Here is a 13,368-nt window from a genome sequence, read left to right as displayed (position 1 = left end):
CGCGCTCGTCGGGGCCAAGCACCGGCGCTATTACGACAGGGGAGGCATCACCTGCGAGCTCACAGGCAGGGCGGCCATGGCTCACGAGCTCGAGGTGGACGTCGAGCTGAGAATACAATGGGGACACCCCGTGATGTTGTGACCAGCGTTCTGGGAAGCTACAACCGATGCGGCAAAAAGTTTCAACCAGCGACGACAGATGCTGGAACCAACCACTGCCACAACAAAAGGCTACATTCGGTATCGCACAAAGCTTCAACCGGCGTTGGAAAAAGCTTCAAACACTGAATGCCGATTCTAGGGGCTGGCTACTGCCAACAAGGGAAAAAGCTTCAAGGTGTCACAAAAAGCTTCAACGTAGATAATAAAGATTCAACCGTAGCTGGTTTTTGCTACCACTGGCAAAGTTTTTTGCTACATCCATCAAGACGAGGGGGTTGGCGAGGGATGGGGACCGACGATGAGGAAAACGGGCCGACGATGAGGACGGCCACCGAAGGGGACAAGAGGCCGCGCTCCTCGAGCGAGGCATGTGAATCCAGCCCGAGTGCTCGAGGAAGCGAGCGCTCTACCATCTGGCTCACGAGCTCGAGGTGGACGTCGAGCTGAGAGTACAATGGGGACACCCCCTGATGTTGTGACCAGCGTTCTGGAAAGCTACAACCGATGCGGCGAGAAGTTTCAACCAGCGACAACAGATGCTGGAACCAACCACTGCCACAACAAAAGGCTACATCCGGTATCGCACAAAGCTTCAACCGGCGTTGGAAAAAGCTTCAAACACTGAATGCCGATGCTAGGGGCTGGCTACTGCCAACAAGGAAAAAAGCTTCAAGGTGTCGCAAAAAGCTTCAACGTAGATAATAAAGATTCAACCGTAGCTGGTTTTTGCTACCACCGGCAAAGTTTTTTGCTACATCCATCAAGACGAGGGGGTTGGCGAGGGATGGGGACCAACGATGAGGAAAAGCGATGGGGGCCGACGATGAGGACGGCCACCGAAGGGGACAAGAGGCCGCGCTCCTCGAGCGAGGCATGTGGATCCAGCCCGAGTGCTCGAGGAAGAAGAAGCTGGAGGGCGATTCTTTTTTTTTTTGCCTGGATCCAGCGACCCGCGCGGCTCACATCCAACGGCCTGGGCTGGACCGGCCGAAACTTTCGGCCGGCGCGCCGACGCCTATCATCGCCCTTCGACAAAGATGTTCCATCATCCAAGGAAACTGTGATAACTTGACTGATTTTTAGAGATGGTGATAACTGTGTAGGGGAATTTGAATTCTACAGTATATTTCAGTGTTCAGATTTGCAACAAAAAAAAGACAGAAGAATGGAGAAGTGGGGTATCGATCCCCATACCTCTCGCCCTTCGACAAAGATGTTCCATCATCCAAGGAAACTGTGATAACTTGACTGATTTTTAGAGATGGTGATAACTGTGTAGGGGAATTTGAATTCTACAGTATATTTCAGTGTTCAGATTTGCAACAAAAAAAAGACAGAAGAATGGAGAAGTGGGGTATCGATCCCCATACCTCTCGCATGCTAAGCGAGCGCTCTACCATCTGAGCTACATCCCCTTATTTGTTTGCTAAATTTAACAAACCTACTTAACAGGATGGTAACTACATCTGAGGTAGTATTAAAAACCCGTCCCACTACTTTGTATGGGAACTGTGAAATTACATCTTGTTTCTTCTGAACTTCAGGATGCAGAAGAAGCTGCACGGAAAGCTGAAGCAGCTCAGAAGCGAGAACCCTACAATTCCTGCTATTGCATGGCTATGGAATTCCTGCAATCAGAGAAAGAGTTTTTTCACTGAGGACTGCACATGTGTCATGTGTGATCAGCAAGTTTTGGAGACAAGAGATCACTTGTTCTTTCATCTGCCCCGGTTGGTCTCCCCTGTCTGTCTGCAGGTATTCAAGATCAGCTCAGTCAGTTAGTTCGCCTGCTCAATCTTCCATTTGCAATGGATGTCATCATACTGATTGCTTGGGCCATTTGGAACACGAGGAATGCATATGTTTCCAGAAGGGAGTTATCCCCAGTCTCTTTGCCTGCAGACGTAGGTTCAGGGAGGAGCTTCAGTGGTTACTTCTATCTAAGAGCAAAAAGAAAATCCTATCCTACTCTGCCAGACTGCCAGATTCCCTTAGTTGCTTGTGCTGGTAAGTACAGTACTATCGATAATGTCTTATTATTCAGGACGAAACAAAGGAACCAGTTTTATGCATAATGATGATTACCCAACTGAAAACTGTAGCCAGTGCAAGACTAGCAGGACATAACAATAGTGCAGGGTGAACGGCCTGACAAATCCATTACAGCACCCGGATAATGAAAAGCATGAACAAAGACATAGTACAAAATACTCGCTTCAGAAAAGAAAGGGACCGTCAGAAATTGCAGTATACATATATGGAGTAATTCTCTGGCATGATCTGTCGGTGGAGAGAGCATTGGCAGTAGGAAAATTGGTGACCGCTTCCTGCCTGCTCATCGTGGCATTAGCAATTCGGAATCAGAATCCACACCACCATCAGAAGCACATTCCATGTCATCATATTCGAAGGTTGATACCAAACTACAATGGCTGGAATCATCGTCTTCTGCAAGGTACATATCCAGGTTCAACCGACGCTCTGTCCTTGAAGGACCATTAGTGTCATCTTCAGCCAACATCTCATCACCAAGGCTTCCGCTTTGTTCTACAAGACACAACTCCAGGTTCTCAAGCACCTCTTGCATTGTAGGGCGGTCGATACCACGATCACTTACACATTTCTCAGCAATCTCCACAAACTTCTTGAAGCACCACGGAGCAATCTTTCCTTCAAGATCTGGATCAACAATCAGATCAAGGATGCCCTTCTTCTGGCAACTAAGGGCGCAATATACCAGATTAGCTTGTCTTTCTGGAAGATTGGGATTATAAGCAGCCCGAGCACACAAAACCTCAAACAGTACGACACCAAAAGAATACACATTGGATTTCTGTGTTAGTTGTCCAGTGCAGTAAAATTCAGGATCGACACAACCCAGACGTCCCATACGCAGTGTGGGGGTCACATCCATGGCATCCCGCCATGGTGAGACTTCACTTGAAAACTTGCCGGCCAATCTCTCATCTAGGAGAATGTTCGTCGTCGACACATCATTAGGGATGATGGAACACTCATGAAGGTAGTGCAGGGCACGAGCAGCACCGATGCAGACGTCTAGACGCTGCCTCCAAGTAAGCGGTGGCTCCTTCATTTTGTTAGCGTAAAGGTTCTCACTCAGGGTGCCACGAGCCATGTAGTCGTAGATCAGCATCCTCTGGTTTTTCTCTTTACAGTAACCGACCAATGATACGAGATGATGGTGGCGGAGATTGGCCATCATCGCTATCTCTGTCTGGAACATACTCACATCCTGTTCAAACCTGCCCCGTTTGATAGCCACCTTTGTTGCTCCCCCATCAATCACTCCATAGTAAACTTTACCAAATAAACCCACATCAATAAGGTGCGACTTATCAAAATTTCTTGTCGCGGATTTCACCTCCCTGAGTGAGAAATGGCGGCACAAGTTATATGGCAAAGATTGTTGCGTGACTGAGCTAGAAGATTGCCAGTTGTTTTGAGCTGCTGGCTTGTTCCTCCACCCCCAAGGAAAAATAGTTGGTGTTTGTTTAACTTGAATTTGAGTTTTCCTAAGCGCTCGAAGACGTTTCGCCACATCTCTCATCTCAGGGCGTCTATCTATCTCCATTCTCAAGCATTGTCCTGCTAGCTTTGCAACCCCTTCAAGAACCTTCATGTTGTTCTGGCTAGAGATTTCAACATCGAACAACTCTCTCACCTTTCTCTTATCTGTTACAAGAGATTGGGTAAAACATTCAACTATGCCGGCCTCCCCATTTCTTATCGTTGCCTTTTTCTTTGTAATCAATTCAACCAGAACGATTCCGAAACTGTAAACATCACTCTTCGAGGTGAGACGCCCGCTGCGAGCAAACAAAGGGTCCATGTAACCCTATGCTCCCCATTACATGATCAGTGAAAAGGGTCGAGTCTGTGTTGACAAGTCTTGATATTCCAAAGTCAGATATTTTTGCATTGAAGTTGTCATCTAATAGTATATTGGCAGGCTTGATATCACCATGGATCACCTGAGTATACATTTGTGAATGCATGTAGCACAATGCCTCTGAACACTCCACCGCGATACGCAGTCGTGTATCCAACGTGATGGGAATGCGTTCATGGTGAAGAACATTGCTGAGGTTCCCTTTAGATATATACTCACTGACTATCATTAGGGCATTTTCCTTGGCACAGTAGCCTATGAGCCTAACTACATTCTTGTGGTTGATTTCACAGTGGACTTTCAGCTCTTTTGCAAAATTTTCTTCTATATTACTCATAAATCTCTTGACTGCAACTGTTCTTCCATCTTGCAGAACACCTTTGTAAACTTCTCCGAAGCCAATGATAGTTTCGTAGTTGCTGGTAATTCTTTTTATCTCACCCTCTGTGAAGCCATCTTGCAGAACACCTTTGTAAACTTCTCCGAAGCCAATGATAGTTTCGTAGTTGCTGGTAATTCTTTTTATCTCACCCTCTGTGAAGCATTTTATGTTATGATTGCTACATGACAACCACTTTGACCTGTCATCTCTTTGGATCATTTCTGCCACTGTACTCTCCCGAAGGTCCATCTTATGAAAGTGAAGTAGCAAAGACTGAGTATACAAGTTAGCTTCGGCTTATATGCTGGACACACCGACTTGACCTGAAAAATAGTTTCCAAATGGGTCAAACTCAAATCTCATATAACCAGAGTTATCAACAACATGTCAACATAGGAATACTTTGCAGAATCAATGAATGATAAGTAACTTGTGGCCGTATGAGATGGCCACGTACTGACAAAAACACTGAATTGCGGTTTTTTCCCATACTACCTTATGGCCGGGTTCCACTATCATCAGATAACGGAACAACACACATCCAGCATCCAGTGCAAAGATAAGAAACAAAGATAGTTTGTCATACAAGATCCCCTCTTGCCCGCGAAGGGTAGGACGTTGACCAAGGATGGGAATCATGGGATAAGAGTCATTTTCAGTCCAACACATCAATGAAGAGAACAGGAGGGCTCGACTTTGCCCATTTAATCACAGAACATATCCTCTGGGTGATGATGGTTTAATTATAATATACTAGGTTACTTCTTCTGTAATTTGCACAAATTTGTAGAAAATATTATTTAATTTCGCTGCTGGACTTCATCGATGGGGCATACGTCCATAAGGCGGAAACTGTAGGTAGGGGAGAGCAAAATTAATAATTATTGTTCAGTTCTGTCGTGGTATTGATTGGAGTTTCATGGTAGGCGTTGTGTAAAGTAATTTTGCATCCAGGTGCAAACCAAAAAAAAAAAAAGACAGCTAAAGCCCCATAACTCTGACAAGGAAAAGGCATGAACACTATGAGGAAAAAACCCTGAAGGTTAGAACCGAAGATTTAAAATGCGAAAAATGCAAACCTGTAGAAATCTATCCACTGAAGAAAATATAAAAAATCAGTAAGGTTATAAAGATGGTTGCTGCTGAGCCCAACATACCTCTTTAGGAACTGATGCGGCAATATAATTTATGTTGAAGCATGTTTCTCATATTTTGTAACACACATCGGCATGGAGTGGATCTGGAAGAAGGAACCGATGCTCAGCTCTCATGGGAAGACCTCATCCGTGAAGGTTGAGGGGTCAAAATGAGCCCGCTAGCTACCGAAGGTTAATATGCGTGTTTTTTTATGGGCATAGCATGGTCTGACTGTCCATGTCGTGGAACAATTTTCCAACTTGGAAACTTCCTATACCAGACAATCTGGATTTATATTTACAGGTCTGCTAGTGCTTTTATGAAACTTCCTAAACCAATCAATCCCTGGGGAAAATAATTTCAAAGAAGAATACCTTAAATTTTTATGACCACAGAATTTAGATGGTGAATCTAGCTCCAATGTGGATCCATTTTTCCCCATATCAGAGATGGGAACAATTGAAGTTGTTGGAACTGAAAATTTCCTGGCAGCCATGGAGGATCCCCTGCAGCTGCAGCGGGCCGTCCCCTCACCCGCTGTACCCAAATGCTCAGATCCACGCCCGCCGTGGAAGCCCGCCCTTGGGCCCAGCCGCTGCAGCCGCACCACAGAGGTCCACCGCGGCTGCCGACTGCCATACCGGACCCGTACTCGCTCGCTCCCTGCTTGCTTCATTCAACCGCCGCGGGACGGCAGCCCGCTGATCTCACCGCTGACTTGGAAGGAGTCTGATGCGGCGCCCTGCAAGCAATGTGAGAAAGGCGGCGGAGATGTCAACAGTGAAACAACGGCAAGGAAGCGGAGACCAAGGTTCGCCGTACCTTTTTCTGTGGATAACCATGGAGGGGTGTATCCGACCGTCGGCAGGGCGCTGCTATCTAAGGGCGTCTCCAGCCGCGCCCCCAACAAGACCCCCCAGGCCATTTTTTCTGCGCCGGCGCCGAAAAAACGGCCCAGCCGCGTCCCCAACAAGGCCCCCCAGGCCATTTTTTCTGCGCCGGCGCCGAAAAAACAGCCGCGCCCCCAGGACGCCGAAAATCGTCGATTCGGACCTTTTTTCCGCCCGGCGGTCACAGGCCGAACCCGGCGCGCTGGGGAGCAGTTGGAGGCTCCGGCATTAGGGAAAAGCACGCCTGGCCCACACCGACAGGGGAAAAGTCAAGATTTTCTTCCCCCGACTCGCCTCGCACCCCCCGCCCTCGGCCACCACTAGCTATATCCCGGCGACGGCCGCCGCCCTACTCCGCTAGATAGCCATTCCCCGCCGGAAAATAGCAGCGCTTCGCCGCGGCAGCCCCTCCCACAGCAGCTGGGCGTTTCCGGCCGCCGTTTCCGGCCGCGGAGGCGCGGTTTAACGGTGGGTACACGCCCACCGAGCGCAAGGTGTTCGGCGTTTTGCCTGCCTCGGCGATGGACTCGGATGAGGAGGAAGAGCTTGCCGCGCTGCTGGAGGAGGAAGCCGCGGCCGACGTCCAGGAAGAAGAGCATCTCATGGTGCTCGCCGCCCTCGCCCAGCTGCTGACGAGCAATGAAAAGTCGCGGCGAGGTGGCTCGGCGCCGGGGCGGATGAAAGCAAAGAACCGGCATCGTCTCCAAGGCTACTGCATGCTCTACTCCGACTACTTCGCCGATGCTCCACTTCATGGCGAGAGAACATTTTGGCGCCGTTATCGGATGAGCCGAAAGCTCTTCCTCAGGATTGTGAATTCCATCCGGGAGTTCGACAACTACTTCAAGTGCAAGATGGATTGCACTGGCGCTCTTGGATTCACCTCCATCCAGAAGTGCACTACAGCGATGAGGATGCTTGCATATGGAGCCCCCAGTGATTCACTCGACGACTATGGGCGCATGGCCGAGTCCACCAGCATAGAGTGTTTCTACAAGTTCTGTCGGGCAGTGGCGGCAGTGTTTGGGCCACAATACTTGAGAACATCCAATGCGGAAGACACTGCTCGGATCCTAGCCCAGAATGCAGCAAGAGGATTTCCTGGGATGCTTGGAAGCATCGACTGCATGCATTGGAAATGGAAGAATTGCCCATTTGGTTGGCAGGGGATGTACAAAGGCGCCAAAGGCGGTTGTAGTGTGGTGCTTGAGGCGGTAGCCACACAGGACCTCTGGATTTGGCACTCCTTCTTTGGTATGCCAGGAACTCACAATGACATCAACGTGCTGCAGTGCTCTCCTGTTTTTGCCAAGCTCGTTGAGGGCCATTCTCCTCCGGTGAACTTCGAGATCAATGGGCACCAATACAACAAGGGGTACTATCTAGCTGACGGCATCTATCCGAGATGGTCGACATTTGTGAAGACAATCTCAAACCCTGTGGCAGAAGGCAAGAACGCCTGGTTTGCGAAGCTTCAGGAGGCTTGCAGGAAGGATGTCGAGCGGGCATTTGGTGTGCTCCAATCTCGATTTGCTGTTGTTCGGTACCCCGCTCAGACCTGGTCCAAAGATCAAATGTGGGAGATTATGACTTGCTGTGTCATCTTGCACAACATGATCATCGAGAGCGAGCAAGAAGACCCAGTGTTTGACACTGAACCATACTACAGGCAGGGTCCTCTAGCCGAAGTTGATCACCAGCTACCGGCAACTTGGACTGCCTATCTCAGTATGCGTTAGGAGATCCGAGACCCACAGGTGCATCATCAACTGCAGAAAGATCTGATTGAGCACCTATGGAGGCTCAAGGGGGACGCCATGTGATGAAATACGAGTTTTTATTTGTTGAACTATATAATTTGTATTGAACTATTTGTTGTTGTACTATTTTGTTGAAATATTTGATTTTTCTGTGATGAAATATGTGATAAGAAATAATTGTGTTGATAATTGAACGCCGAGACACGGCGAAACCACACCGAATATGGGCCTATTCTCGCCCATATGGGCCCTTTATTCGCTGAAATTGGGCTGCAAAGTGGGCCAATTTCGGCGCCTGGGGGCGACGACTGGGCGCAAAACCGTCCCCGGCGCTGATTGTATCGCCGGCTCGCCCCCAGGGGGCGATTTTTATGCGTCCTGGAGGGGCCAACGGCTGGAGATGCCCTAAGAGAACTCTAGCAAACCTCTTAAAACACGTCGACCCGCAAAATAACCGTCCGTTTACGGTTTCGAGCCAAAAAAAATGATCTGACTAGACACCATATCAGCGTGCGAATTGTAAAATTTTATGGGACACGGAAAAACTTCGCCCTCAACCTTTAGATTCACGGGGCAGGAGGCTGACCCAAGCTCGATCCCTATCAACTGCGAGATTTGGCGGGAGGGACAATTCCGCGCGGCTCTTCCCTCTTCGCTCTCCCTCCACCCCCAACCACCTCCCTACGGTCCCCCGGAGCACCTTCCTAGGCGTCCCTTCGTCGGCATGGAAGCCTCTCAGCCGGAAGCCATCACCGCGGATGCCATCCATGTGCCACCCCCTTCAGCAGATCTCGTCAATGGCCATGCCGCGCCCGTCGCCGTTCAAGGCTACACCGCGCCACCCCGCAAGTGGCAGTGCAACATCGTCGTCCAGGACGACGTCCCCACCGGCCCCACCGTGAAGGCACGCCTGCTCGCTCGCCTCGCCGCCTCCGATGCGAATTCGGTCCGGCAACCGCCGACGAAGAAGGGGAAGGTTTCCGGTGTGAAATGCAAGAAGCTCGCCGGGAAAGCTACCCCGCTAACACATCCCCCGATTGCTTCGGCAAGAGCTTCCCCAAGCACTCTGGCGATGGCGTAGCTACCGCCCCCGAGGCGTTCGACGAAATGGACACAAGGTATGATTCTTCGATTTCCTGCACTTCATTCATTTGAGTTCATTCCTCTTGTACGTGACATGTCGAGCGCAATTGTAGAGCCGGTATCCATCATGCGACGGCTCACTTCGTGCAAATCTTGGACGACAACACCGTCGACATCGATCAAACACCGATCGGTGAGTACGGCTACAACGAGATGGATGGTGGCGTGCACGGTCACGGGGAAAAATATGATGTGGAGGAGGTTGACGAGGGGGTGTACGACGAAGCGCTAGCAAAACGCGCAAGATCAAAGAACTACACTCCATTGGAAGACATAATTTTGATCAAGGCGTGGGAGTCGGTGTCTCTTGATGCATGCACCGGCGCCGACCAAACCGCATAGCGGTATTGGCAAAGGATCAAGGATCAGTTCTTCCGCATGATGGCAAAGTATCCCAACAGGACGCCACACACTTTTCGTTCTCTTCAAGGTCGTTGGGACGTCATCAAGCCAATATGTAGCCGTTGGGCTACTTGCTTGACGCAAGTGCACAATGCACCTCCAAGTAATGTCATTGAAGCCGACTATGTGAGTTTGTTTCATGTCCCAAGCGCAAATCTTTTGTACAACTTGGAGCAGTTGCAATTTGACATTGTTTCCATTTTATAGGACAAAATTGCGCAAGAAAGGTACAAGGACATGGAAGCTTCATGCAAAAAGGCATTTCAACTAGAGCATTGTTGAGAACTTCTCAAAGATATATAGTGAGAAGTGGAAGGTGTTTGAGAAAGAATACCCACCGAAGAGAGGTGCCCTCACCAAGATGGATGATGATGACAATGATGAAGAGGATGATGGCCCAAGAAACAAGAACAAGCCTGATGGAAACAAGAAGGCCAAGGACAAGATCTAGAAGGAAGCGGAGGCTTCAAGCTTGCGGGACAAGCTAGATCGCATGGTCAAGTCCAATGAGCTTTTGGTGATCAAGACATTGGAGTTAAAAAAGAAGTTGGCCGAGAAAAAGGCTCAAGGGAAGCAGGAGAAGTGGCAACGTAACTACTCAAGGAGGAGACCAACCGCAAGGCCGCCATTGAGGAGAGAAGAGCCAAGGCCGAGGAGGATAAAGCCATGGCCAAACTCCTTCAATAGAAGAACAAGATCATGACGATGAACCGAAATGAGATGGACGAGGTCACCAAAGAATGGCATGACATGGCAAGGTTGGAGATCTTGGAGAGGAGGAGGCTAGCTGGAAGAGGCCATGCGGTGCCAAGGTTCGGTGAGCATGGTGGTTCAGCAAATGGTGGTGGCAATGGTGGCAGTCAAGATTTCATCTTGCGATGATGATGATGATGATGATGATGATGATGATGATGATGGAGTGATGACGGATGGTGTGGTGATGTCTTTTGGGTTGTGGTGCAAAAACTATGTTCAAATGTCGCCAAAACTGTGTGGTGGTGTCAAGATCATGTTTGAATTATTGGCATTTATGTTTTATTTGCTCAAAATCATGGTCAATTGATTTGTGTGCTTTTATAGTTTGCGGGGCCGAAATCGGGATATTCTCTTTTACCGTTCGGGTTTACGGGTTCTGTTCCGCCGCCGGTGATTTCGGACCTTAAAACGCGATTTATCGACCCTTATCATGCTTTTAAGGGTCGCGATTTTAAGGGGTCTTCTAGAGATGATCTAAGGGCAACTCCATCCAACGCGGATCATCAAATCTCTTGTAAATATTTGGATTTTTGAACAGTTTTTTGTCATCCAACGGTGATCATCAAAATTGACCGAACGGGTCTTAATCTCTGAAATGCCACAAACCAAAACCAAACGTCGGCGAGGTTGGAGATGGCTAAGTATAGCAAGATAACTGGCCACAAACCAAATCTCTTAAATCCAGTGATGATAATGGCAGTTTTCAGAAAAGATGCTAAAGCTAATTCAAGAAATTTGATCAAAATCCTCCGCCACCAAAGCAAGATTTCATCCATTTTTCAAAATAGGCTTTCGCCCCGCTTTATAAATAAAGCAACGGTCCATACAACCCATATCCGAACATCAACAGACAAACGAGAGCTAGGATCACAACACATTCAAGCCCAAGAAAACATAAGAGAAATAAGAAAAAAGAGCCACCTAGTGGCGGGCGCCAGTTGGCACTATGATGATGATAAGCGGCGCGCCGAAGCCAGGAGCGCATCCATCATGAGGCCGAGCCGATTGCGATCACGCTGCCTCGCGAGCGGGTGCTAGTGCTGGAGTGAGATCGCGTGCCGCTTGAAAAAAAAGATTTCATCCATGTGAGGGCAAGAAGGGGTCAAGCAACTGACAGCCATAGCCTTGCAGAAAGGGTCGGTTCAATGGGCACTGTTTTCAGTTTTGACTATTCTGAATGTATTATTTTCAATTTTGAGTACCCCATAGATTCACATTGACACTGCCCATTAAAGACGGTTAAAAATTGAAGTGGAAAAGTACACTCTTGCTATACGGCAATTGCAAGTAAACAAGGTGATTCGATTACTGAGATCTCTACTTATTTTGACAGGCACGACGGGAGAAAATAACCGAGCGGATGAAAATTCTCCAAGATCTTGTTCCTGGATGCAATAAGGTGCATTTTAATCTCATCAACAAGCATTCAATGTTTTTTATGTTTCCACTCTGTCCGACTAATGTCCTCCCTAGTTTTGTGTCTGTAAATAATTTTCTTTGGAAAGCTTATGCTTCCTTGGTTAGGTTATTGGCAAAGCATCAGTCCTCGATAATCAATTATGTCCAAGCTTTGGACCGTCAAACTGAGGTATGCTGTATCACAGATTGTCGCTTCTATGGAATTGTGTTACCCTCTATAGTTCAGTTAATAATAAATAGCTTGACAATTGCTGTCATCTGCAGTTCCTGTCCATGAAGCTTGAGGCGGTTAATGCCCATGCTCACATTGGGGCCGAGACATTTTTCCAACTAAAGATGTAAGTCAAGTTGCGAACTCAATGGTTAAGTAGCAAAAAGATGATGGGTACAATGAAGTACAGTATATCTTAGCTCCAATGCTTGATTTCTGAAACTGTGTTGCCAATATACTATGCATCTCGGCCCTTGATCTGCAATCAGGCCTGCTATGATGCAGATGCTATGTTGTCATGTTTGTTTACAGCAAAATATATCTTAGCTCCAGAGGTTTACCTTCTTGTCTTCTTGCATGCAGTTTGCTGTGCCAAGGTACCACCCAGGGCTCGCCGGCTTCAGAGTGGCTTCACATGCAGAACCTTAGGGCACGCCGTTCTCTTTCTGAATAATGATGATTTGTGCCTTGTTCTCTGGGCAGTAGCAGGAGAAGTTGGTTCCTCGGATTAGCCTGTGTGCACTACTTCTAAGCTGTATGTTGGCCTGAGATTGGATGGGCTTCGATCGCATTCTTCAGCCGTTTTTCTTCACTCCGATGTTGCAGCAGAAGGTTCGTGATTTTTCATCTTTGCAGAAGTTCGTTCTACAGCGCTGACCTCCGCCATATGGAACACGTGGAAGCGGCGCAACGGCAAGATTTTCCACAGAGAAAATGAAGCCTTGCCTGCGATCTACCGCTGTTGCGCTGACGGCTTGATGCTCCGGTAGGACCGCTGCGCCAATGCTCCTCGCAAAGCTCTTCTTCATGATTCACTTCTACTGGAAATGGTTCAGGCTGGATTTTGCCCGTCCTAGTTCCCTCGGAAGAAAATGCCGCAGATTTGACCATCTCGACAAAGGGAAATCCAGAAATGTAACTCTTGTTAAACACCCCGGGTTCATGGTGGAACAGCTTTCGGCCGTTCATCATTTCACTGCTCCTGAAGCTATAACTATAATTTCTTCCCTTCCTATAAAAAATATAATTTCTTCCCATATTTCAGATAATTGTTATGTACAAAGAAATTTTCTTCCCATATTTCAGATAATTGTTATGTACAAAGAAATTTTCTTCCCATATTTCAGATAATTGTTATGTACAAAGAAAGAAAAAAAACTACGGCCATAAAAAACAAATAACAGAGAAAGAAATCC

General features: G+C 47.9%; 1 non-coding gene and 2 pseudogenes across 1 annotated transcript; 1 reads left to right on the top strand and 2 right to left on the bottom strand.

Annotated features, from left to right (window-relative positions):
* Positions 1–1,504: 1,504 nt before the first annotated feature.
* Positions 1,505–1,577, bottom strand: TRNAA-AGC. Its single transcript has one exon. It is a non-coding gene; the product is annotated as a tRNA-Ala (tRNA).
* A 584-nt stretch (positions 1,578–2,161) lies between these two features.
* On the bottom strand, positions 2,162–6,433 carry LOC119303625 (annotated as a pseudogene).
* A 3,846-nt stretch (positions 6,434–10,279) lies between these two features.
* On the top strand, positions 10,280–12,601 carry LOC119300261 (annotated as a pseudogene).
* The last annotated feature ends 767 nt before the right edge of the window (positions 12,602–13,368 follow it).

Source organism: Triticum dicoccoides, chromosome 5A, assembly GCF_002162155.2.
Source record: "Triticum dicoccoides isolate Atlit2015 ecotype Zavitan chromosome 5A, WEW_v2.0, whole genome shotgun sequence".
Lineage (NCBI taxonomy): Eukaryota > Viridiplantae > Streptophyta > Magnoliopsida > Poales > Poaceae > Triticum > Triticum dicoccoides.
Note: the sequence above shows the minus strand (reverse complement) of the source record. Positions and strands in the feature narration are given on the sequence as shown.